This window comes from Dasypus novemcinctus, chromosome 26, assembly GCF_030445035.2.
Source record: "Dasypus novemcinctus isolate mDasNov1 chromosome 26, mDasNov1.1.hap2, whole genome shotgun sequence".
NCBI classification, from domain to species: domain Eukaryota; kingdom Metazoa; phylum Chordata; class Mammalia; order Cingulata; family Dasypodidae; genus Dasypus; species Dasypus novemcinctus.
Genome location: NC_080698.1, coordinates 46,455,096 through 46,482,920, shown reverse-complemented (window position 1 = coordinate 46,482,920; position 27,825 = coordinate 46,455,096).

The window sequence follows — 27,825 nt, the reverse complement described above, 5'->3', positions numbered from 1 at the left end:
GGGAGGTGGCTCCACATTTGGGGTAATCCCTGAGGGGCTGACAGCTGACAGCACTCCGGCAGCTGGGGCACCACCTTCTTCCTTAAAGCACATTAATGTTCCCCACGTGGACTTCCCTGACCACCCACTATCTGCCCTACTGTTTTCTGTCAGAGAATTCTGATAATTTATTTTATTATTGTTTCCCCACCCTGGGCTGTGTTATGGACCAAGAGTGAGTTCTTGCCCAATGTGCTCAGATTTAATCAGTAGACATGGGGATTTGAGAAGAAAAAAAGTTTATTTAGTAAAGGCTAGCCTGTGAAGACAGGAGGGGTTGTTCCAGAAAAGCGAGGGATATTTACTGGATTAAACAAAGGGACGTGCTGTTAGGGAGATCAGGGCTATTGGCACTGTGGGATTGGTTAGTAGACATTTAAATTAATGATCGCAAGTCGGTTATTATCATTGGCTGTGCCCACATTCCGATTAGGGATTGCAAGTTGGCTATTATTGGCTGAGGGGTTTGGGGCTGGTAGTCAGAGGTCAGACCTGCTGCTTTCTCTCAGGTCCAGTGTTTTCTTTTCTGTTGTTCCTGCACACTTTGATCACGCTCACAGGGTATTTTGTGTCTCAGGGTCATTTTAAGTTTTGTGCATGCTTCACTAGTCTCAGTTCTGTGGGGAAAGAGGAAAGCAGGAACTCATTCTTGGGTTAGATAAGGCCCTCATTCTTTTTAAAAGAGGAAAGTGAAAGTTTGAACAAGTTAATGAGGGAGAGACTATTCTAGTGGGTTAGCACTGGCAGTTTCAGTGAGTGTGAGTTTTACTCTTATAATTAGGTGAAATTTTCTCCTAGGTTAACCTTCTTTTAACTGTGCGTATCTTGGTGGTTAAAGCTAATTTGGGCTGGTTTGGCTGGAGCTGTTAAGACAATAAATTTCTCTCTATAGGCTTATTTATTTATTTATTTATTTATTTAATTCCCCTCTCCTCCCCTGGTTGTCTGTTTTCTGTGTCTTTTTGCTGTGTCTTGTTTCTTTGTCCGCTTCTGTTGTCATCGGTGGCACAGGAAGTGTGGGCGGCACCATTCCTCGGCAGGCTGCTCCCTCCTTCGCGCTGGGCGGCTCTCCTTATGGGTGCACTCCTTGCGTGTGGGGCTCCCCCACGTGGGGGACACCCCTGTGTGGCACGGCACTCCTTGCGCGCATCAGCACTGCGCATGGGCCAGCTCCACACGGGTCAAGGAGGCCCGGGGCTTGAACCGGGGACCTCCCATGTGGTAGACGGACGCCCTAACCACTGGGCCAAAGTCCGTTTCCCTCTATAGGCTTATAATAAGAGCTGGGTTGTAGACAGAAGAGAAATGGAAACTTATGCCAGCAGTGAGAGAGAGAGAGCTGTTTCGGTAGTGGGATTATGACAAACAGGCCAGGATTTGCTACAGCTGTGGACTCCATGAGGCCATGGACCTGGTCTATCTTATACTGTTGTACTCTCCCAGCACTGCATAGGGACTTTTATGGTAGGCATTTTAGCAGTTAGGTCCTCCAAAGCGACAACAACAATGAACCCAATGAGATATTTGTGTATAAAGAAATTTATAATAAGAAACTGGCTCACACGATTGTAGAGCCTGGAGAGTCCAATTTATAGGGCAGTGTAGCAGTTTGATACTATTTATGAATTCCAAAAAAAAAAAAGAGAATGATTATGTTTGTAAACTGATTTGTTCTTCTGGGTGTGATACTCTTCGATTGTATTAAATTCAAAGGTTTGGGGTTTATTTGATTAAATCAAGATTAGGGCTTTGATTCAATCACATCATTAGGGCATGACTCAAGGTAGAGTCCCTGCACCCTTGGTGGGCTATATAAATAGACACTCAAGAAGACACACAGAAGGAGATACACAAGAAAGAACATAGGAGGAGAGATGAGCCATTCGCCTGATAGTTTTTAGTTGAACTTGTGAAGAGACTAGAGTAGCTGAGCCCAGAAAGAAATAAGCCCTATGCCAGCCTACAGCTGAGATCGAAAGAAGCTGGAACCATGGAAACTTAAGAGGAGTAAGGCAGTCTGAACCCTTGCAGCGATTGGCAACTATCTTTGGTGAGAAAGTACTTCTTATGGTACCTTGAGTTGGACTCTTTAGGGCCTTGTAACTGTAAGTTTCTACCCAAATAAAAGCCAACAGATTTCTGGTACTTTGTATCAGCACCCCTTTGGCTGACTAACACAGGCAACCTAGAGGCTGGAAGCTCCAGTAAGTTGATTTGAAGTCTGGAGTCTGAATTCCTTCTGCTGGAAACTCAGGAAAGAATGGAGGGTGTAGTCTAGAGGCAGAATTCCTTCTTCTTGGAACCCTCAGATCTTTGTATTTAAGGCCTCCAATTGATTGGGTAATGGAAGTAAACTTTACTTAAAGTCAAATGATTGTAGATGCTAATCCCATCTACAAAATACCATCACAGCAGCATTTAGGCCAGTCTTTGATCAAACAGCTGGATGCCATAACCTAGTTGTGACAATTTGAGATTATTTACAAATTCCAAAAAGAGAGATTATGTTTGAAAACTGGTCTGTTCCTCTGGGCTTGATAACCTTTGATTTTATTATATTTAGCTGAGATGTCTGATTAAATTAAGATTAGGGCTTTGATTGAACCATGTCATTAGAGTGCAACTCACCATTGGGTCCCAGTCCACTTGGTGGGCTGATAAAACAGAGAGGAAAGAGACAGCTCATTAAACACGGCAGAGTCACCAGGATGAGAGATGAGCCTGAGAGTCTACAGCTGACCTTGTGAAGAGAACAGAGAAGCTGAGTCCAGAAAGAAATGAGCCCCAGGGAGAGAGATTAGCGGTTTACCAGCCTACAGTTGAGATCAGAAGAAGCTGGACCCACAGAGCCTTAAGAGGAAGAGGGAAGGCTGAACTCTTGCAGACATTGCCCGCCATCTTGTTCAATATGTGGCAAATGATTTTGGATGAGAAAGTACCTCTTATGATACTTGAATTGGATTCTTTAGGGCCTTGTGACTGTAAGCTTCTACCCCAAATAAATACCCTTTATAAAAGCCAACAGAGTTCTGGCACTTTGCATCAGCACCCCTTTGGCTGACTAATCCACTAGTCAAGTTGACCCATAAAATGAACCATTCCAGCATTTGTTACATATGTACTGAATGAATGAACAGTAAATGTTTAATGATAATCAACATGATGGTTATGAAGGAATGGCGGGTCTCATGAAGTAATGCTGAGCTTGCAAATCACGGATCATGCCATTTTTCATAAGGTAAGACTATGAACAACATGATGTTGGAACTCTGTTCTTAATACTTCCATCCTTGTGAGTGAGAGCAGGATGACTGGTGTTGGTGGAGTGGAAAGGCTGTAAGGGGGATAACTCTGTGTGTAGATACCTGCGTCTTTGCCTCTGGGAGGCAGCACGATGTCATAGAGAAAGCCCTGGCCAGGTCAGGGACCTCAGGAACATGGGCTATACGGTCCAGTGCAGAGTGCCTCTAGTGAACTGAAGGTGTTTAGGCCTCCTTCACAGGTGTCTTTTCTCTTCCCTGCTGTCTCATTCAACATGTACACTTAGAAGCCAAATAGTTTAAAGCCCATCAGGCAAAAGGAAAAAAAAGTACTGCAAAGCATTAATTGTGCTTACAAAACCATGAATTGCCAACAATAGTTCAATACTCCCATGTCAAGACCTCTTTGTGTTGCTTTGCTGTTAATTGATTCTTGGCCAGAAAACAGCTCTGCAGTCAGGGCCATTCAAACTCACTCCTCCAGGCCAGGAAACATTTATTTGGCCAGGCATTCGTTAATTCAGACTTATTTCTTTTATGTATTCATTTATTCATTCATCGGACAAAAAGAGTTACCTACATAGTACTTGTGGAAGGAAGCATTGGTGAGTTGATAGGGTTATTTACTTTTAAATTTTAGTTCATTTTGAACAACAAAAGACAAGAGGTCATGAAATAAGCTTGTCAAATTAAGGAATATCTTGCTTCTTGTTCATAAAATTATATATATACTAAATACAGGATCTAAAGACTTGGTCAAGAGCAACTAGCTTAGGAGAAAAACAGGAGGGTTTGAGTGGCTATCTTTGGGGTTACATTGGGTGGGGTAAATGTGAAATGTATTGGTGCTTTCACTGCTTTTTCATTCATCTATTTTCTCAAGTTTTCTGCTGTGTGCATGTATTACAATTTTGATTAGGAACAACGTTATTATGAAAACGAATGTAATTTTGTAAATGTGGTTTGATAACGGGGCTTTGCAGGTAGAAGTCAGAAGAAAAGATTTTTCATGAGTCTGAGCTGTTTTATTTAAAAAAAGAAAATAGTCCACTAAGCAAATATTTACTTAGAGCCTGTTTTATGCATTGCAAGAAGCAGTCATTTTTCCATGAGATATTCATTATTTAATAATTGTGATTATAATTTGACATATTTTTCAACCTACTTTTGTTCAGCTTTATATTGTAAGTGTTCAATTTCATGCCATTAGACATTCTTTGAAAGCATTTTAAGTGGCTACCTAGTATTCCATTACCCAGAGAAACCTCCTCTAGTTCAACGTTCCTTTGTTGTTGGGCATTTAGATTATTTTCTGATATTTTGCTCTTACAAATGCCTCTGTAATAAATAATAGTTCATTAACAGTTGTGCACCTCTCTGATGATCCCTATGGGATAAAGTTTCAGAAAAGGAAAGCAGAACCAAAGAGAATGCCCAGCATACTGCTTTCACACAAATCACCATCCTGGAATGCTGCACATGTCATTTCACAGGAGGCTTCCAGGCATTGCTCTTGGCTGAAGGCCACTCAGCCACCTGGAGAGAAGCTGGTGCAAAGGAAAAGGCTTAGAATGCTTGGGTTCAAGTCATATCTACTGTGTGATCTGAGGCAAGAAGTGTCACCATTCTGAGCCTCCCTCTCTTCATCTCCAAAATTAGAACAATGATGTGGACCCTGCAGGCTGTTGTGGAACCCAGTAATAATCTGCTGCATTTCAGTGTTTACGCTGGGACTTTGCTTCGCTCTATCCATTGAAACTTGGAAATGAATGTGGGGTAATATACAGGAAACCATGTATGTGAGAGAGGTAGGTAAGCTATAAAGGGCTCCAAAAATATAAGGTCCTTTTATGGCCTGTATCTCCGTGGTTTCCTTGTCCTAGGAAATTGTTGCCTTAGCTTTGGGGACCAGGAAACACTAAAAGGTGCCACTTAATGAGAATGGGGAGTTGTGCATTTTGATAGAGCCATTCACTTTCGGGTTTATTGTTTAAAGTAACTAAAGCTTGACTTTAAATCACCACATTAAGAAATAATAGATACTTGACTTATACTTTTTATTAGTTTTTAGAATCTCATGATTCCCATCCAGGGAAGAGGACTAGGGTAGCTTGCCCTATTTCCTTCCTCTGATTCAGCTTAAGGAAATTGGAAAATTGAGCAAAGTTTTCATCTGAAATTTAAAACCTTGATTTCCTTGCTGATTTGAGGTGCACTGATGTCTGGTATCTTATTTCTCCTTTCCTCTTGTTTTGTTCCCTCAAGTAACAGAGGATAATAAGCAGCACCCACAATTCCATCCCCTAGAAGTAGTCACAGCTAATATTTTAATGACTTTTTTCAGATACATTCCCAGGTACACAAACACAATGTGTTAATGGGATTGGGTTTCATGGCATATATTTTGTAACTTGATTCTTTTTTTTAACCATTCATATTATCTCTTGAGCATTTTATTGTATCATTATTCTTCAAAAACATGATTTTCAATGGTTGTCATGTTTTCTTTCATGTGAATGTACCATATGATCTAACCAAGGCCCTATTGGTGGAATTTCCCAACTCTTCACTATCATAAGTAATGCTTCAGTGAATATTCCGATATAGAAATATCTGTAGTCAAAGAGTAAGGATAGGGAAGTAGACTTGACCCAATGGATAGGGCATCCGCCTACCACACGGAAAGTCCGCGGTTCAAACCCTGGGCCTCCTTGACCCATGTGGAGCTGGCCCAAGCATAGTGCTGATGCACAAGGAGTGCCATGCCATGCAGGGGTGTCCCCTGTGTAGGGGAGCCCCATGTGCAAGGAGTGCGTCCCGTAAGGAGAGCCACCCAGTCTGAAAGAAAGTGCAGCCTGCCCAAGAATGGTGCTGCACACATGGAGAACTGACACAAGATGACACAACAAAAAGAAACACAGATTCCTGGTGCCTCTGATAAGGATAGAAGCGGTCACAGAAGAACACACAGCGAATGGACACAGAGAGCAGACAACTGGGGCAGGCGGGGAGGAGAGAGAAATAAATAAAAAATAAATCTTAAAAAAAAAAAAGAGTAAGGATATTTTAACACTTCTTGCTAATTACTCCAAACTGCCTTCTGGAAGCATTGAACAATTTTTACCTCAATCAGCTGTAATATGCCTATTCCATCAAATCGATACTTATACTTAACATTATCTTAAAAATACTTCTCAGGGAGCTCACTTGTTATGCCTGCTTCCCATGTACGAGGTCCTGGGTTCAAACACCATTACCTCCTAAAAAAAATACTTCTTCCAATTTGATGTGAAAAATACCATCTTCTAAAAGGAAGAAATCTTCCTTCCGATCCCAGGGAGGGTGCACATTTTATATTTGTCTTATAGCTCTCTTACATCCCAGGCCTGACATCTTGTCTTTGTCCCTCCGAGTCCACCCTCCAGCGTCCTCTTTTCCCTCTGCCCCTGGGAGGCAGCCTGCGGGATGTCCATCAGTTGGGCTCTCCCACCTGGGGCTTATGGTTGGTCTCGGCCAATTGGGAGCCCCAGCAGGAAATGGGAAGTAGGGAGGGAGGAGAGTGAGGTCAGGTGTTTGCTCCCCTGACTCCCTTCCTCCCTGTGTGGCTACACAGAGTCCCTGGTCCTCCGCAGGTGGCTTGTTGCACACGACTCCCTTTCCTTCCACAGTCCTTTTACCCCTTTGTTCCCAGTCAGCAGGACAGAGCCCGTGTCCTGAGCCCAGGACCTGTGCTATCCATTGGGGTTTTAATGAGTCCCCTTGTAAAGGCACCCTCCCTTCCTGAATCATCCTGGAGTGGTGCATCGGCTTCCTTTGGGCCCTGATGGATAAACATCATCTTATTTAGCACTGGCCAGAGGGTGCACATATTGACAGGTCATCTAGAGAAGTCCAAACCAGGGAGACCTATAGTCTAACTTCTGCTGAGTCCTCTGGGTTGCACTAAAGGATGGAAGGTAGTGAGGTTTCATTTCCAGGAATTTCCAGGAAAAGTAGTCTCTAGCCCTGTCCGAGTGGTATCATTACTGCTTTGCATGGCTGTCAGTAGCAGGACCTCCCAGATGCTCCTTTTCTTTTGTGTAGCTGGAGCACTCGGCCTCAGTTATCAGGCAGACCTGACTCACATCCCCACTCCACTGTTTCCGTGTTGTGCAATCCCAGGAGAATTACTTAATCTCAATAAACCTCAGTGACTGCAGCTGAGAAACAGGGATGAAAGAGCTATGCAGAAGTTTTGTTCCTCAGTATTTGATTCTAGTTTGTGCTCACAGGGTTACTGAGAGGATTAAATGCAATCAGACATGCAGAGATATCAGTACAGAGGCTGGCAGGTAGGAAGTGCTAAAAAATGGTTAATGCAATAATAATAAATAAGGACATTATTATTATTTCCCATTCAGATAAGTTATTGTATCTGCCAAAGGGGAGAGATCAAAGTGGATTTGCTCAGTTGCTGTTGTGAGATTCTACAGCCAAGCATTCTAATTCTAATTCTGTTTCCAGAGTACCACAGGTTCTCCTTAAGTCATCTGAGTTCTTGATGTTTCTTCATCCTTAAACTGGATGAAAACTCATGTATCACTCCATGTGGCTTCCTGTACATGTTCGGGAACCCTCAGTTTGTGGTTTGGGTCCCTGTGGTAATATTTCCGGCAACTGTTGTATACTTTGTAAGTAAAATGTGCTGCAGCACAAAACTCCTTCCTTCTGGATTACCTGATGGAACTCAGAGCTATTGCCGTTTTGCCCTGGATCGTTCTTCGATGTGGCTGACTGTCCTGTGAACTGTGGCATGTTTAGCATCATCCCTGGTCTCTACTCACTCGATTCCACGAGCACCCTCCTGGAGTTGTGCCAAGCACAAATGCCTTCAGATGCTGCCAGATGTCCCCTGTGGGGAGGGAGAAAAAAATCCCTCCCTGATGAGAATCACAGCTCAAAGCAAACATCTCCGATTTTTTCCACTATTTCCTGTAGAGCAAGGTTTTGCCCAACTTTACCAATCTGAACCCTCTCTCCTGGACATGTTCTACTTTACCAGCGGGGTGCCAAAGGTTTGCTAATGGTGTGCAAAGGCCCTTAGAAATGGCTTTTAAGTTGGACACACTCCAGACATGGTTTGAGGGACAGGGGTGGAACAAGAAGATATCTCTGTCTTCTATCACAGCTCATAATCACATTAGGTTTGTATTTTATTTTATATTTGTTATCCATTTATTTTCTGACCACCCCAGCACATCTTTGATTGCCATTTTCCTCATGGTCAAAGGTGACTCCTGAGAATTGTGGTTAGGAAATGAAGGTGAGAACCATTGCCTCACACGTGGTCTGACAGAGGCAAAATCATCAGCTCCAAGAAGGCCGGGATGACACTTCTTTTCTCCTCATAAATGCCAAGTGTTTAGAATGGTGCCAGGCACATGATAGATGCTCTGGAAACATTGCTGAAAATTCATGACCTGGTAGGACTGGCAGAGACCAAACCAAATCCACTTTGGTTGAGAGTAACTTATGCAATGTAGGACTCCATTACCTGAGCTCCTTCCCTCTGGATTCTTCTCAACTACTTGATCCCCAGTGTCCTTTCTTTTTCTTTTTTCCTCTATTTTTTTTTTTAAATGTTACATTAAAAAAATATAAGAGGTCCCCATATAGCCCCCATTCCCCTCACCCCACTCCTCCCACATTAACAACCTCTTTCATCATCATGGCACATTTATTGCATTTGGTGAATACATTTTGGAGCACTGCTGCACAACATGGATAGTGGTTTGCATTGCAGTTTGCATTCTCCCCCAGTCCCCCCAGTGGGCCATGGCAGGACATACAATGTCCAGCATCTGTCCCTGCAGTACCACCCAGGACAGCTCCAAGTCCTGAAAATGCCCCCACATCATATCTCTCTTTCCCTCTGCCTATTCTCATCAGCTACCATGCCACTTTCTCCACATTAATGACCTTTCAAAGTCACAGAATTGGCTTCCTTTGCCCTCAGGGCTGAGGTTACACCTGGAACTACTCAAACTTCTTTTTCACGCCAGCCCTAAGACCTCCCTTCTATTTATGTCACCTCTTGGGGTTTTTCCCATCCTAACACAGAGCAATCATGTTTATTGGGCTGTGTGATAGAATTTTAGTGAAATGGTACCTTCTTCCTTTCTTTAAAACAAGTTGATAGTGGTGAGAATGTTTTTTTTGTCCCCTTGGAAAAAAAAAACAGGCATCAAATAAAAACAGTGATTTTCTCTATAACTAAATCAGACATTTTTATCCCCCAGGCTACTGACACTGGAGAATCTGAAGGAGAAAAAAATAGCAAGTATTTTCACCCAGGGTAATTCACAGTGAATGAGACAGCAACATATTCCAATTGATAAGAGAAATTAATTCAATATTTCATGTAAGGGCAGGAAAGTTCGTATCAAATGTGCTCCCCAGGCCCTGAATTGCAATGATAACAATTTCCTTTTCCCTACTAGAGAAAATACTCTATAGTCAGGTTATTGCTATTGCCCTGACTTATTTATTTATTTGATAAAGAAATATTTAGCAATTTGCTTGCTATTGGTTTTCTGATTTTGAAAAAACCCTCAGGTCAAGATCCTTGGGGACACTAGAGTCACTAGCAATTTTCCTAGTTTAAAAAAATACTAAAATTTTAAGATTTTCACCAATTGAAACTGATGATTCCAAGCTGTGTTCTAAAATCATGCTTGGTGCTGCAGCTGCTAAAAAAGATTCCTTCAGTGGCCAGTCAGTCCTCATCAGGGTCGTGGGATTTTGGGAGCAAAGGGGTGGGAAGGACTTAGGTGTTCCAGTTCATGAGGGGCTGTCTTGGTCAATGCTGGTATCCTAGCATAGCTGGTATGTCACAGTCCCCTTTGGCAGGCTCTTAGAATATGTCCAGTGATTTCCTAATCCTGGTCTTTGCATTTACTCTTCCCCCACTTTTCAGTGCTGTTGCTCCAAATATCTGCATGGCCTGCTTCATCATATCCCTTAAGTCTTAGGCCCAATTGCCTTCTCCTCAAAGATGCTTCCCAATTATTCTCCACTACAGTAATGCTTGCTTTTCCTTCCTAGGGTTCTTCCAATTTGAATTATCTTGTGTATTTGTTTGCTTGTTTATTTTCTGTCTGACAACACCCATAAATGAACTTGGAGCTGCTGTGCTGTGCTTAATAGAAGGCTAGCATTGGTAACATAAACTTTCCAATCTTGGTGGCTTAACAGAAGTTTATTTTTTCACTAACGTGAAGCCTAATTTGCAATGGTGTGTGTGTGTGTGTTGGGGGGGGGGGCAGCACTGCAAGAGTAATGGCAGAATCTCTGCTCCATAGAGTCATTCAGTATCCCTTGTATTGGTCAGTCAAAGGGGTGCTGATGCAAAATACCAGAAATCTGTTGGCTTTTATAAAGGGTATTTATTTGGGATAGAAGCTTACAGTTACCAGGCCATAAAGCGTTAAGTTACTTCGAGCATCAAAGTCTGTTGCCATGTGTTGGAGCAAGATGGCTGCTGACATCTAAGCAAGGGTTCAGGCTTCCTCTTAAGGCTTCATGGTCCCAGCTTCCAATATCAACTCTAGGCTAGGACAAATCTCATCTCTCTCCCGGGGCTCATATCTCTATGGGCTCAGCTGCTCTTTTCTCGTCACAAGGTCAGTTGTAAACTATCAGGCTCTCTAGGTTTAGTCTCTCTCCCTTTCAGCTCTTTTTCTCTCTCCCATGTGTTTGCTTCCCAGGCTCCAGCTCAAAACTCCAAATCCCTTCTCTGTGGTGTGGTTTCTCTGTGAGTCACCGCCCACCAAGGGGGTAGGGACCCAACATTCTACTGACGTGGCCCAATCAAAGCCTTAATCATTATTTAATCAAGTAAAAGGGAAACCTCTGAATCCAATATAATCTAATATGCCCAGAGGAAAAGATCAGTTTGCAAACATAATCCAATATCTATTTTTGGAATTCATAAACAATATCAAACTGCAACGGAGATGCTGCCACCTTCAATATATGGACCCCACAGTTAACCTAGGCCTCGACGTTCAGACAGTGAGGGGGAGAAAAAGAGCATGAGGAATTTTGCAGAAGGTTTGTATGGTCCAGGCCTGGAAGGAGTATGCATTGCTTTTCCCCACTCCCTTGGTTAGGGCAGTTAGCTTGACCCACCTGGATGCAAACAGGATAGGAAATGCAGTCTCTGGCTGGGCACACAGCTCCACCCCCACCCCCTGCCTCACTGAGTCTGCATTCAGAGCCTAGCCGTGCTGCCACCACCATTCCATCAGGAGCTCCATGTCAGCAGAGCCTGTCTCATCATCCTCAGCTGAGCATGATGAAGGTGAATATTTGAAAGAATAACCAAATATCTCTGATCAACTATGTCTGGGGTACAGGGAAATTCAGGAAACTTAGCGTGGTATGAGTACACAGTAAGAATGCAATGAAATTTTAGAATGAACCAAGAAATCCTTTGTCTACCCCGTCTCACTCCATTAGAACCATGAAAAGCAGAAGATGGCAGAACAAGTTGTGAAGTGACTTTTCCAGCTCTCAAAGGAACAGAATACAATAAGAGGCTCAAAGAGTAAAATACATCAGCTCCAAAGCTGTGCAAAGAAATGGCCTCTAACCTTTCTCTTTGGGTCTTTCATTGTATTTTGCTCCTTGGAGAGCAGTAGAAGTCACTTCAGAACATGATAGTCCATCTTTCCATTTCTTTTTGGAGATAGAAAGTGAATTTCTAGTCTACTTTTTTCTTGACCTCATGTCTGTTCAATTGTATGTACTATAGTATAAGAAAAAAAAAGAATTAGATCGAGTCAGTCAGCACATTTTAAACACCTACAGCTCAGAAAAGCAGAGTTCTAGAACTGAGACCACTGCATAGAGCCCCTATTACCTCTTTGTGGGAGATTTGCTTCCTCAGAGGACCCCCAGACTTGCGACCTATCCTCCAATTCCCTCTCTTTCTTCCTTACTGTTGGAATGTCAGTTCCTAGGTTGAATGTGGGATCCACGTGCTGAAGGTGGCTGCACCTCTGTCAGTCTGGGACACTGAATGACTTTGTGGAGTAGAGATTCTGTCCTCACTCTCTGCACTACCCTCCTCCACCATTGCTAATTAGACTTAACATTAGTGAAAGAATGTATTTTCCACAATGGTATCTGCTTTTTATATCTTCTTTAAAAATATTTCCTTATGCCAAGGTCATACAGATACCTTTCATGTTTTCTCTTAAAACCTTTATTGTTTTGCAATTTTTCATTTATATAGGTGCCAGAAAACTCTGGTAGGCAAGCAAACCTCCCTCTACCTTGTTTTGTACATAAAGTTTTATTGGAACACAGCTGTACTCATTTGTTCGCCTGTTGTCTATGGCTACTTTTGTACTACAGCAGCTGAGCTGAGTAGCTGTGACAGAGGCCAGATGGCCTGCAAAGCCTAAAATATTTACTATCTGTCTTTTACAGAAAAAGTTTGCTGACCCCTGATTTAGAGCCACAGCTTATTTGTTGAAGTCTCTGTTCTTCTCATAATTAAACTGGATTTTATCATTCTGATGGAGAACTTTTTCTTCCCTTCCTTCCTCCTTCCTTTCATTTTTCCTTCTTTCCACAGAATTCATTTAGCACCTACTCTGTGCTAGACCCATGCTAGGTATTGGGGATATGTAGAAGAGAAATATGGTGTCTTTTCTCTACAGTTTCAATTGGCAGCCGTGGCCTTTAAATTGCATAGGCTTTGTTATACCAGCAAAACCAAGGATAAGTCAACATGACAAACATTGACTTGATAGAACCTAAAATGTGCCAGATGTTTTGTTAGGGACAAGAGATTCCTAGATAAGTAAGACTTTATCCCTGCCCTCAGGGGATTCATAAGCTCTAGGGTGGACGCACAGAGAGGTGAGCAGCAGACATTGTGACATCATGGAGTAGTTCTTCTCGGATGTTCTGGGTGATAAAACAGCTGGTGAACACAGAGGAGTGAGAACAATCTCACTTTCAGTGTACGAAATGTGACCAAAAGAGAAAAGGGAAAATATCCTCCTTTTAAGGTTATTTGTAGGGGAGTGTGAAGTGCCGCTCCCTTGTTCTCAGCAAGCCCCACCACACCCCACCGTGCTATGAGGGATGTGAATGATCTGGTCATGGTGTTTGATAAATTAGGCCTCCTGATAATTACAGGAGCTCAGAGAGAACTACTGTTCAGCCCAAATAGAGAGCAAATCCCAGGATTCATGGAAATGCATCTAAGATGAGGTTAATTCTGCATATGCATTTAAAAGAAGTTATTATTTCCTTAGGGCTCTTTCTAACCTTACATGGCATCAAAATGACCATTGAGCACCCCTCCCCCTCCACACTCACTTTAAAAACTCTCGATCTTAAGACTAGATGGTAAGATATTTGAAGCTCTAGAAGTTTCTATATTGACAGGATATTCTCCTTCTCTTTGTAGATTCCTTTGTAAAATAAAAGGTGTGGGACAGACACTTTGTCAGGACACTGCTATTGCAAAATAAAAGCACTAACAAGATCAGCTTATTTAAAAAAAAGTGGGTGGGCGTGAAATTGGTTATGACAATCCAATAATTAACCAGTATCCAAAGTCAAATGCTTTTCACTTTTGAGTGGTGGATAAGAATAACTTGCATAAGATAGCAAAGCACAAAGGGAAATGTACTTGCTATTTGCTTTTTTAAGAGCTCTGATCTCCTGGGTTGCTGTTATCACTGGTATCTTATTTGGATTTTCTATCTTTGTGTTTTCTCAATTTTACTTTCAAATGACCAGATTGATTATTTTGTCTACTTTAATTGATTAAATGATGTGGTTCAACTGGTGGACTCTCTCATTCCTTTTTTTTTTTTTTTTAATCCAAAATCTAGAATTAACCTAGGAGTTTAGGAGAGAGGCCTGGCGTGTTGCCCAACTAGGAAAACTGAGGCTGTGAGTAGTTTGGAACATAAGCTACCCGAGATTCCTATTTATTTTCCTGGAGGTTCCTGGGTTGGGACAGTGCTCACCTAGAAGAGAAGTGATGCCATGACTTCATTTGTCAGTGCCATGGTCCACAAGACTGATTTGTATTATTTGCAACTTAATCTACCATGTACTAGTCTCTTTGTCCATCTCTTATTTTTAGATTGACTTCCTATTGGAGGATGGGTTCTAACCAAAAACTTGGCACCCCACTTTCTTTAAATATAAAATGAGATAATGTGAAGGATGCTGGGTTGATTGAGAGCCTATTGTGTACCAAGTACTAAGCTGCAAGGATTTGGAATGGGGGTTGGCAAACCACTGTCAAGAGCTGGAAAGTAATTACTTTAGGCTTTGTCACAACTCCTCAACTCTGTTCTTGTAGGGTGAAAGCAGCCTTAGAGAAATGTAAACAAATGGTCATGGCTGTGTTCCATTAAACCTTGTTTTTTTGGTAACCAAAACAGGCAATGGGTAAGATTTGGTCCATGGATTGTAGTTTGCCAATCCCTGGATTTAGAGTGCTAGGGCTAGAAGGCTTGTGAGAAGTTATTTATTCTAGTCCAAAATATTTCAAACCATGGTCCATAGAGCTCCAGGGTTTCCCCATAATGGAGGGGTATCTGCCCCACATTTTCTCTTCAACAAGAGTAAGCTAATTTTTAAAAATCCATTTATATTATGGGGTTTTGCATACTATTAGTTTTAAAAAGCTTGAAAAGCCCAAATTCTCATCTGACTTTACAACTGAAGAGTTGAGCCTGACTGAAGCTATGATTTTTCCCTCTTTAACACATTTAGTTACTATCAGAGCTGGGACTTATACTCAGCCCTAGTGAGAGTCCCAGCTTTGATGACACTATGTTGTCTCCATGCCATCAAAATTCCCATCTGAGGGAAGACTTATGTCTGTTATTATTTTTTTATTATCACAGTCACTTAACAGCATGAGCAATTTGTGAATACAACTCGCAATTTCAAGAGATCATATAATATTTCCCCAGAGTTGTTATTTCTCGCCAACAATGCTATGTGTAGTGTCTTACAGAAGATTTTAAATACACACTCCATGCCCTTGTCAGTGTGAAGGTCCATATGATTTCACGCATACCTAAAGTGGCGGTAACAAAAGACCTGTAATAGTTTCCAGAAGCTGGTGATAGCAGTGTTTATTTTACATTATTCGCCTGTTTCATGTAGATGCCCCAAGCCATTATGTTCCCCTAAAGACTCTGTCTCAAATACAAAATTGAATTTAAAATTAAATATAAAAATCTATGACGCTTTTGGCCTTGATGGTAGAAATTATACTGCATTTGCCCAGTTGCACAGCAGGGAAAACTTGATAGCTGCAAAACAGAGACATATCTAGTGGTATATGCTGGACTCTGCTTTTCCTGGGACTTGGGTCTCCGCCCTTTCCCCATATTGGTGGAAGTTTAATGGGCAAAGGTGACCAGGTACCTTGCTCGTGTGCTTCAGCCTAGTTGTTGCTCTCGAGTTCATTATGAAAAGGAAGTCCTTATGCCTTCCAAGGGCAGCAAAAGCCCAAAAGAACTTTCAATTTTTGTCTCTTCCCCTGAATATAGCAGAATGAAACCTTAAACTAAGGTCATTTCAGAAAAGAAAGAGAAATGCTTTACTTGATTAAAGTGAACATTCTTCCTAAAGTTTTGGATTATTCCTAAAACCCAGTTTTATTTTAGTTTATATTAACCTCCCCTGTTTTAGGGTAGATAAATAACACAACAAAATTCTACCAGATAACCAATTATAAATCTCCTCCCTTCTGTAAAGGCCATTGATTTATACATGCAAATTGTGAATCTTTTTTCTACAGCTTTAGTCTTTGGCATAAAGAATAGGGTGTTTTAACATCACTTGGTTAGTATATTTTGTTATTTTTCATGTGACGCCTCTCACCTTTCATTATTCACTTTGGAAGACTGTATGCAGGGCGACATGGAAGAGCTGTTTTTTTGGAACTGAGCCACATGTGGGCATATATTTTTTCAAGGAAGTATCATTTGGCTAAACAATCAGGATTTTCGTTTGCTTGATCATTTTTATAATTTATTTGTTTTAAGAAAACAGGATCATTTACATAGGAGTAGTAATTGGTCTTGTGAAAGAAATATTAAGTGTTTTCCTGATGGCTCATTTTATATGGCTTGTTATTTTTAAATTGACTCTTAGAGAAGAATTATAATAGCATTACAGAAAGTACTGAAAGTGAAGGGGAAATATTGCCTATATGTTAAAAAGAGTTTGGATTTTTTTTTCCAGTTTTCTCCTGGTCTTAAATCATATTGCTATAGAACCACCTATTTTAGAATTCTAGAGAACTAGCTGAACCAGGAGTATACTCAGCCCAGGGCATGTTGGAGACACTGGGTGGGTAAATGAGAATTTTCAGAGTTGAGAAGAGGGGGCAGGGAAACCTAATTTGGGGATAAGGTAGCAATGATAAGCCCAAAGTAGGACAGAGGATACCATGTGTGGAAAGCTGGTCAAGATATGACGTGCTTGACACCCATGGAGGGAGTGCAGGAGTTGAGTTAGAAAGAAAGATTTGAATCAGATTACGAAGGGCCTTCAATATGCTAAAGGATTGAGGTTTTACATGTAGGCAGGGAATGCACTGGGGCTCCCACCAAAAGGGCCCCAACTCCTGCTGGGCTCCTCAAGTCCATAGTCAAAGAAATAGATCAGCGGTGACGCACAGCCAAGGAGAAGATTTATCCTTGTCATGGGGTGGTTACAAAAAGAGATGTCTGTTTCCTGCTCTTTCACCTCACCACCAATCAAGAGAAAAGGATGGAGCTCAAGTGGTTGAGTGCCTGCTTTCCATGTATGAGGCCCCTGGTTCAATCTCCGGTACCTCCTAAAAACAAATAAATGAATGATAAAAACAACTCTTATTGGGGAGCAAATGTAGCTCAATTTTGAGCTTCCCATTTGTGAGGTCCTGGGTTCAATCTCTGGTACCTCCTAAACACACACACACAGACACGAACAAAACGCACCTCTTGTCCCCTCCAGGGTCTGCAGGCTACCATGTTAGCTTATACTGGGGAGGGAGCAAAAGAGACTAGCTTTGGATTGATTATGAAATTGATGCTTTGAAACAACCCTAACTGAGCCTGAAGGATCAACCTGAGACCATCTTAATAACAAAAAGTAACTGACAAGCTCTACAATCTGACTGAGATTTCATTAAGGAGATGTCAACCCAGGGAGAAACAGGAATTCTACAGAGGGCAGTTGGTGGCAAATTCCCAGAGAAGATGAAATCGGTTCACCTTTACACTCCAAAAAACAGTATCCCTTGCTAAACAGGTTATAGTACCCACTGATAAGAAATTTAAGTAAAGGAAATGGAAATGGGGATTCATAGAAAAGGATAAGTGCCGAGGTTCTTATGTTCTTGGAAGATGAGTATAGCTGAGGGCAAAAAGATTTTTAAAAACCAGAATAATATGGTTACTTATTATGCAGAAGATCCTTCTGCATTTTGCTCAGTTTTATAGCGCAATAATGTGATTTTGTTGTCTTATGAACTTAATAATTAAAAAAAAATCCTTTTCCCAATGAGTTGAAATGAATGCTTTTCATCTTATTAGTTTTTCCTGTTATAACTACTAAGGACTCCACCACAGGCCCCCCTTTCCCCTCCATTTGATGAACATTTCAAGTACATTTCTCTGTGGAGAAAGTCCTTTAATGGTTACAATCTCTCAAGATGTTCTTTTGAGATTATTACTAAGAAGCCTTGTTGATTAATCAAAAAAGAAAGGAAAAATAGAAGGGAAAAAAGAAGATGCTGTTAATGAACCATGTACCTGTTGCGTTCGGCACTCTGGAGCCAGAGTGGACCAGTGCTAGGAGAGAAAATTTCATGGGGAGGGTCTGGACAGTCACGTGTTTCACTTGGCATCCCTACAGGGCAAGGGGACCATCTTCAGAGGAATTGCCTATGCATAATCTGCATTTTAATGACTTTTGTTTTAAGGGAGAAAATAGATTGGAAAGGTTGAGAGAGCTCTAGGTAGGAGAAAGGTGATTTAATAAGTAGGGCTGGTCCTAAGTAGAGCACTATGTATATAAACATTTTGGGGAAACAGCTGTATATCATTTTGGCCAATGGTTAAACATATTTACTAGGAAAAACTTTTTCTTAAAGAGCAACATTTAGAATTTAAGTGTGTGTATGTGCATGTGTGTGTGTATTCTACATCAATAAAAGAAAATGTACTTTATTGTGACTTCAACTATATTTCTTATACCTTACTTTTTCTAAAAAAAAGATTTATTTTATTTATTTCTCTTCTTTCCCCCCCCCTCGTTGTCTGCTCTCTGTGTCCATTTGCTCTGTGTTCTTCTATGTCTGTATTCTTGTCAGTGGCACTGGTAATCTGTGTCTCCTTTTTGTTGCATCATCTTGCTGCATCAACTCTCGGTGTGTGTGGCACCACTCCTGGGCAGGTTGTGCTTTTATTGCGCGAGGCGGCTCTCCTTGCAGGGTGCACTCCTTGCGTGTGGGGCACCCCTACATGGGGGATCCCCTTCATGGCACAGCACTCCTGTCATGTGGCAGCACTGCATGTGGGCCAGCTCACCACACAGGCCAGGAGGCTCTGGGTTCAAACACTGGACCTCCTATATGGTAGGCAGATGCTCTATCAGTTGAGCCATATCCACTTACCCTTACTTTTTAATTTAATCATCTTAGTTAGGTATTTGCTGAAAAAAATCTGTAGAGTAGTCCAGTAAATATTGTTTTCAAACAGAAAAAAAAAATAAATATATATACTTATGAGAATTAAAATTGACTAGGCTTTGCCTAAAATATTCTCATGTTCCATCAATGTAGCACAATTGCTGGGAGGGAACTACTTTTATTAGCCCTCATAGGACAGCTTTAAAAAATATTGTATTAATCTGGATTCTATTGTCATTTGATTTTGAACAAAGGTATTAAGTCCAAAGTTAGATTCATCAGTCATAACACAGGAAATGTTACTGACATCCATTATGAAATTCACAGTTGATTAGCTCCCTTGATTAAATAGTAGTGCAGCTGATGGGAAAATAGGAGCTGAGCCTACCACTCTTATGAGGAGAATTTCCCAGCTCAGAATCTCCATGGAATTAAAGAAAAGCAAAGTGGAAAAGAGAAGACAAAATAGGGCTGCCCCAATAGAAACTCAACCCTGTCCCAAATAGCAATCCCATGAGTAGTATGTAGAGGTATTGCTCAGTATCTTTTCTAGATACACAAGGGTATGGGTACTTTTTTGATGTTTTGTTTGGGGGTGGGGGGGATTGGGGGGAATGACCTGAGCTGTCAGTAGCAAGACCCTGAGTTCTGTCTGCAGTGTCCAATGTGAATGATATTTGAATGCTGACATTAACCAAATGCCACATTTTTGGACAGTGGCATAGAAATAATGTTGAAATGTTCTGCCTTTTTCAAATCAGCAATTTTTCTGAGAGTTTGGAAAAACAGGAGGAGGCAAGCTGATGACATTTTGATTGCAGGCCTTGGAAGGGCATTGTAGAACTTTCTGCTTAAAAAGTTAAAAAAAATAAAGACCTACTACCTTGATCTGCATTTTATTTTGTTTTATTCTCCTCTCCCCTTTTTGAATAAACAGTCAGACATTGTCTATGGCTTTTAGTGACTGAGCTTTCCAGGAGTGGTGTGCAGAAGTTGTGATATGTCTCATTGACATATTAGACATATGTGTCTTAGCTAAGCAACTCACTTTGAATTGGGTGGCAATTTATGAACACTACTGCTTTCTGCTTCAGCCTCACCTGCAAAGCACTGAGATAGGTGTGACTGTAAATTCATTGCCACCTTCGATCTCCTTCATGAAAGCTTTTTCCATCTCCTTTGTGAGATTGTGCCCCTCTTCTCAACTCTGCACTTTTGTGGCAAGCCTCTCCTATCCCATATCTCCATCAGCCTTGCTCTAAATTTACATGATAGGTTACAAAATTTTATGAGGGTAACCCTTTGCACTTCATTGGCAAATTGCATGTTTGTTGGTCAAAATGAATGGAGGTATGGGTGGGGGACTGATGGATGAGTGGAGGCTGACACACATGATAGGTGGACAGGTGCAGGCCTGAAGAGCTGAAGGAGGGGATTAGAAAAATAATTGTGACTTTACTGTATTTGACATGAGACTGAGAAATCTAGAAGCTAGCTGACTGAGTAATGGTGTTGTTTAATATATAATACATTTCTTTATTCTTTATCTTTTTTCTTTGAGCCTGCTTTATATTTTCCTTCAAAATTCAGGTATAATTTTTGCCGCAACTTCAGATGTAGATTGATTAGAAGGGAACTTGAGGGACAATTTTATTGTAAATTTATGACTTTTTTTTTTTATCACGTCTTGAGATGTCACATGAAAATTTTATGGGACAGCATTGATAAATTATAACAATATAATAGCCAAAAGCCTTTTCTTTTTTCTTCTTTCTTTTTGTTTCTCACTGTTCTTAATACTTATGCTAGAGGGTTGAAAAAAATTAAGTTTTCTCATTTTTTCTACATTCTTTTTTAATAGAAAAAAATGAGAGGGTAGTTAAAATTTACCCCTGAAGCAACTGAAATAAAATTGATCTATCTTCCAAGCCACCTTTATAAGTGTTCTTTGAAATTAAATGGAATATCATGAAAACAGGATACTAAACTTTATCCCAGTTTCTTATCATACAAAAATGTAATATCAGTTGTGCCCTGTTATTGCTTTTGTAAGTGTTTTTTTTTGCTCTGAAAAGCATGTCTAAAACATATCATCATCTAATACAGTGTCTGTAAGAAAAGCAAACAAATGATGCTTGATTTGGATAGATATGGAAAGATTAAACAGTGCCCACATTTTTTCTCTGCATTCTCTGGCTTGCATTAGTATTAAAAGTAAGATCTAAAATTATAAATTTTTGATGTATAGGCCTAATAGTAAAATAACACGTGATCTTTGTGTATTTTAGAGGCAAGGGATGATGGAATCAAATTGGAATGTGAGGAGGTACAGGAATGAGTATGAGTTTGTGTGTGTGTGTTTTATCCATTCAGCATCACTGTCATTAACTTAATGAAACTGTGACACATGTCCTTCATGACCAGAGTGGTATTATGTGTTGGTCAGATATCTCAGTGGTATATCACACAAAAGGTTTATTTCTCTCCCTCCAGCCTCTTGCATCTTGTTAACAATGTTATCTAGAATCTGTGATTGCCAGGGAGGGAACTGGGAGTTGGACAAGGCATACCAGCTCTTAATTACATCAGCCCAAAGTGACACATGCCGTTTCCATTTGCAGTTGATTGAGAAGAACTAGTGGTCTTGTCCAAACCCTAAGTTCAAGGAGGGCTGGAAAATGCAAGGGATTCCATGAACTATTTGGTAAGGATGGATTGTCTTTGTTACATGTTTCTTTCAGGAAAGCACAGTCCAAACAGGGTGGCTGATCTCAACTTGGATCTTGTGCTGAACATGGAGAGTATCCTAGTCCTCTGGGGATTCCTAGCCTGAGTCCAGCAGCATTTGGGGGCAACTGACCTTTACATCCAGGAAGAGCTTTCTTTGTCAATCTAAATGTCCTGTCCCCCTACCCACCACCAACATGGTGCAAGGGAAGGGGGGGGGGGGGTGTAGTTCATCATTAACTCTCAACGTTTTCAGCATGTAGGTGCTATTCTTTCCTTTCTTTTTTTCTCCCTCCCTCTCTCCCTTTCACCTTGGTTTCAATCTTCAAAAGCATGGAAAGATTTGTGGCAATCCTTCTTGCAGGATGTAAAAAGGGAAAGGACTGAAGGGTAACCAGTATTTTCATTATCTAGCAGGGGCAGGGGAAAGACTGATGACTCCATTATGTTGACAATTATTGTTCCACATCACTAGCATCAACAAATATGTGCTCCATCCATCTACCCACCCACCCATCTCCCTGCCCTTGAAAATCAAAGAAGAATCTCTTAGTCCTGGTAGCCTTTCCTGAGTACCCTTCTTCTTGGATAGACTGGTTGTTCTGTCCAACACATTTTTGGTAACATTTTCAAGTATGTCTACCCTGCCTGACTACACCTCCTTGAGGCTTTGATGGGCTGCAGTGTCATTCACTTCTGCACCCCTAACATCATTTCAGGGCCTTTCTCAGAAGTGGTGCCATAAATGTATTCAGAGTGCACGGTGGAAGCTTGTGCCTGCGTCTTAGCTACAACAGCCTGTACATAGCTTGGTCTCAGGAAGATCTCTCTACCCTGAGGTCCCTGGGTCCAGGATGTGAGTGATTCTGAGGTTCCACCTGGATGACTATACCAATAGGCAGTACCAAGGCTGCTATAGGGGCTTGTTTCGCCAGAAAAAAAACACCATATTTGATTCAAAATCACTGATAGTCCTGGATAGAAGCTATTACCTTAGAGAAAGATGGGCTCTATATCTGGTTTCTTCATGTGACTCTCTTCCTAAATATAGGCTTTCTTTCATGTTGCCCCTTGGCTATCCTTCCTCTCATTCTATACATGAGCTCCTCCTTCCTCATGATCAGCTCTTACCCCCAGATCTCTAATTTCTATTTCGCCCAAATTCCATGGCTTCATTTTCAACTTCTTTCTGGAAACTCAACAGGATTTCCCACTCACGCTTCAAGATCAGCATGCTCCAAACTGAACCAGACTTCATTGTCTTAGTTAAGGATATCCTCTCACTCACTCAAACTCTAAATCCTGCTGTCCTGTTCTGTACTTCCTCCTTCCCCTCCCTCCTACCCTTGGGTCCAGTCCATCACAGTTGTCAGTTCTCCTTCATGATGACTCTCCCAACTGCATTTTTTTTTTTAATCTTTCCTTGTCAGATTTTCATGAACTCTCGTTGGTATGATCTTACTATTTAGCTCACCAGTCTGTACTTGAATTAATTTATTTTTGACTCTTCCTGTTCTTGTTCTTCCTTGAGGCTAGCCAATGAAACTTCTAGAATGTTTAGAATGTTTTATAAGGTCAATTGTAAATATGTGGTAATGGATGGACTTGATAGTAGCACATTATAATGAGTGTAACAAACACTGTTGATTCATGAATGTGACTGTGGTTGAAACGAGTAGTCTAGGGAGGTTAATGCTAGTAGGTGGAGAGCTGGAGAATAGTATAGGGAATGTATAACAGTGATTTTTGTGGTAGATGAGGATTGTGGTTAATAATAGAAATATAAGAATGTTCTTCTCCCACAAGGTATTAAGAATGTGGTGATACATGTGAAAAATACACTAATGTAATTTATAGACAATAGTTAACAATATTGTGATATTTTTGTAGCAAAAGCAAAGAAGGTTCTATATTCATGCTATAGGCAAAAAAAGAATATGGGATTTGGTTTTGTGAGATGTGAATATGATTACACATTTTTTCTCTTCTTCATTTTCTTCGTTAATAAGGAGACCTTGACTATATCATTAATCTGTGTTCATCTACGTATCTTTCTGAACACTGGAAGAACAGTTGAGTTTGTTGTTGGAATTAGATGAGATAAAAGTACCTGGACAGAACTTTTAGGAGTAATTCTTCCAAAACTTGTTGAGATGCCTTTTGTCTGTTATTTTATTTTTTGAACTTAAAATAAAGCTTGAATTTTTAAACGAACCTTCTAAAATTAACACTAATCTGATATAATATTTTAATGGTTCTTTTACCTTCCAAATAACTTCTGAATGACAGAATAGTACCCAAGGCTTTGACCATATGTTTCCAGTTAATCTTTCCAGCCCCATCTCTCTCTCCTTTTCACAGACCTCAGCAAAACCATTCTACTCTTTCTTTCTCCCCTCAGTTTTGGCTTATGTTGTTTCTTCCACATGGAGAGACTGTTACTTAAAGATCTATCTGGAGAAATTCTATCTACTCTTCTAGTATCAGCTCAAATCCCCTTCCTGATCTCTCAACGTGGAATCAATATTTCCCTCCTATAAACTCCATCTCAGGTGTGTAAAGTAAATTTCATCTCAGGAACTAAATCTAGCTGATTAATAATAGCCACTTGGGCAGTTGTGTTGAGAAGGATTCTGAGGCTATATCTAGTCTCAATGGGAAGGATTGTCATGATTGATTAACAATGTCTGTCCAGGGCACTAGAAAGAGGAATTGAGGCATTAATGTTGTTTAGATGCATTCTTTTTAAAAAAATTTTTTTTATTTTTGAGATACTGAGGGCTGGGGCATCGAACCTGGGATTTTGTACATGAGAAGCCAGCACTCAATCACTGAGCCACATACAGCTCCCAAAATGCATTCTTTGATCTACTTTTGTGCTTCCCTTGTATATGTGATATCACTCTACTAATCTGTAAATCCTTTAAGAGCATAAATTGTATCCTGTTGAATTTTTTACCAAATGCCTGAAATTTACCTAATATTCTATGATCATTAAATACTCCAAAAATATTTGCTAACCCTCCCTGATGCTTGCATATGCTCTATAGCTACATAAAAATTGCAGAACTGTAGATACTCTTAGCTAATAACTTGGGGAGGTCTGTGATTGCAGCAACTGAACAGCTGTATCATGTTACAGTGTCTAATAATTTAAGTATCAGTTTATTAAGGAATCTGTGTGTGCCAGCATGAGAACCGCTCCTGTGTTTTTGCACCTTTGGTGATAAATGAGGTTGGTCACTGCTGGATGAATGGACAACTTCTAGTGCTCCAGTATTGCCTGTAACACAATTAACTTTCAAGCAGTACATTGATGAATTCTACTTTTAGACTTACTTTCACAGACCAGCAAAGCATATTGTCAGATTTTAACTCCCTTGGCTGCTTAAAAGCAAAAGGCTTGCTTGAAACCTTTTGGAGTTTATTGTTGTGGTTGGTCCTTAAAAATGCCCCAACCATTCAGATAATTAAAGACTTGCACAAATAAATATAAAACTATAACTTATATTTTTCCTTCTCCAAGATAGAAATCTCAATTATTTTTTATCATTCTGATGACATGGTTTCTAGAAACTACCTCATCTTGTTCTCCCCCGCTTGAATATCTTCCATTTGACTTATGATGCAATGCAGAATTGTGAATATGCCAAATGTGGTATGAGCAACCAAGATCAAGATCAGAAACCACATCTCTGTGGCCCTACCTTCTACAAATTGTTTGAACCTCCTAAGGAGACATTTATTCTCTCAGTGGCCACATTGCATTGTTGTCTTATGGAACTGAAAGATTTAAAATTTCTCATCAGTTAAAACCATCATATTTCATCTCGGGTTGGTTAAGCCTCTTTCTGTTTGTCAGGAAACCTAGTTCAAGCTGGCCTGGCCATTGAAGGACAGTTATAGGTTCTGGTTACCAAAATGTCCAGGTTAAGGTACATGTTTGGTGCAGGATGCAAACAATGTCATCAAAACTCCACTTCCATCTCTTCATTCTTGAGCATTACTTCTTCTGTTTTGGCTGCATTCTTACATAGTTTCTCCTCTTGTGGGAGTCAGGTAGCTGCAGGAGCTCAAGCCTAAACCATTTCTAGTTCAGTTTCAACAGAAAAAGGAGAAAGCATCTTTTCTTGGAGATCCCACAGAAGTAATGGAATATGCTATGAATAGGGACAAACTTGCGTTAGAGGATTCAGTGAACTGATTGACCAGCCTGGTTCAAGGCCCTAAGATTGGAAGAGGGGTGGGGTCACAGGTAATGAGCAGGGGACATGATAGTTTCCTCAAGAGAGATCATGGTGTCTTCAGCAAAAATGTGGGAAGTATGCTGGGCAGAACCCAAAATAACAAGCGCTCAGTACAACACAGTTGTACTTTAAACTGCCTAAAGGCAGATGTTATGATGTATTAATTTTTAACATCCCCTCCTGCCTTTAGCAACCAACACAGTAGCTCATATATGGTAAATGTTCAAGAACCGGCTGTCAATTGGAAGAAAGCATGAACAAATGGCAGCAAAACAAGTGCATTTGAAATGACTTAATGTTAAAATAGCTTTGTTTTTCATTTATCACATTGTAAGATATAGGCCAAACTAACTTAAAATTGTTACTTGTGCTTACCTAAAGAAAAATATTAAAAACCTGGTATGTCATCACAAAAGGACAGTTTTGCTGTGTAGTGCTAGTGAGGAGAAATGATGGGTCTTTAGTGCTAAGAAAGGGGGGCATTTTTTCCTAGGACAAATGAGATGAGAACAGAGCTTGACTGACAGCCTAGTAACGTTAATAATACCTTGAAGTTGCTCTTATTTTAAACATCTCAGAGCAATTTTACCAGAAGAATAAATACTTGATTCCAAATTCAAACATTTTCATTCACCTTTGGTTAAGGCAATTGCTTTCTAACAGCCACATGGCAGCTTTATTTAACAAGTACATTTCAATTTCTACATAATATCCCTCCTCCCTCACCATTTACAAAAACACCAGGTTTTGGATGACCATGCATGTGATACCTTAGAACATTTGTCAAACTGATGAGTAGAAGTTCTCCTCCACCATATAAGTTTCTGCTAATAGAGCTAGAGAAACGGCGCAAAGACACAGAAGATTGCAGGACTTCAAATTCCCAGCTCAAGTGCTGCATAAATGATCTGAAAGCTTCTATGTCTTCCCTGAAAGAAACCATTATGTTCTGTAGCTGCAGGACTGAGATTTCTGAAAACAGAAAACTCAGAGTCTCATTGTGCCAGTGGCTAAAGTACAAAGAAAATTGAATTCCCAACCTTGCAGGGTATCTTCTGGTAATGTGAAGGCATTGGTTGGGAAGGAATGGGATCTGGAAAATTGGAATAGGGACACATGGGCAGACCCCATTGAAGCTGGAGACATCAAGCTCCTAAATTCTGCTGAGATGTCTTTTCCAGTAGAAGCCGCCTTTCCAACCCTGTCTGAAGAGATTAGTCTTGCTTTACCTGTGGAAACTGTAATGGCCTCTCCTGAGGTAGTTTCCTTACAAGACACTGCTGAATCTTCTCAGGGCCTACCCACACCACTCCTATTTTTTTCCAGACATACAACTAGACTGAAGTCCCAGCAGGTCCCAAAAGGTGAGGTATAGAGTGTGACTGATGAGAAGTATGCAACACTCCCAAAGAACTGCATGATTTTTCCAGTTTATACATACAAAAATCTGGAAAGTATGTGTTGGAATGGGTATTTAGGGTATGGGATAATGGTGGATCAGGCTGAATTTGTTGATATGGTTCCACTAAGCAGAGATTCTGGATTCAATGTTGTAGCTCCAGGGGTTAGAAAGGGCTCTAAATGTTTGCTTGGTTGCTTGGCTAAAACATGGACCATAAGATGGTCTACAATGAATGAAGTTGAATGCCAGCACTTTCCAATATAATGTGGATAAAGGCATCCAAAGACTTAGAGAGATTGGAATGTTAGAGTGGATTTATCATGTCAGACATGTTCTTCCATCCTGAGATAGTCCAGAGCTCACACCTTTCATCTTAACTGTGAGAAACATTTTTCCTTCTTTATTTTTTTAGAATGTTACATTAAAAAAATATGAGGTCCC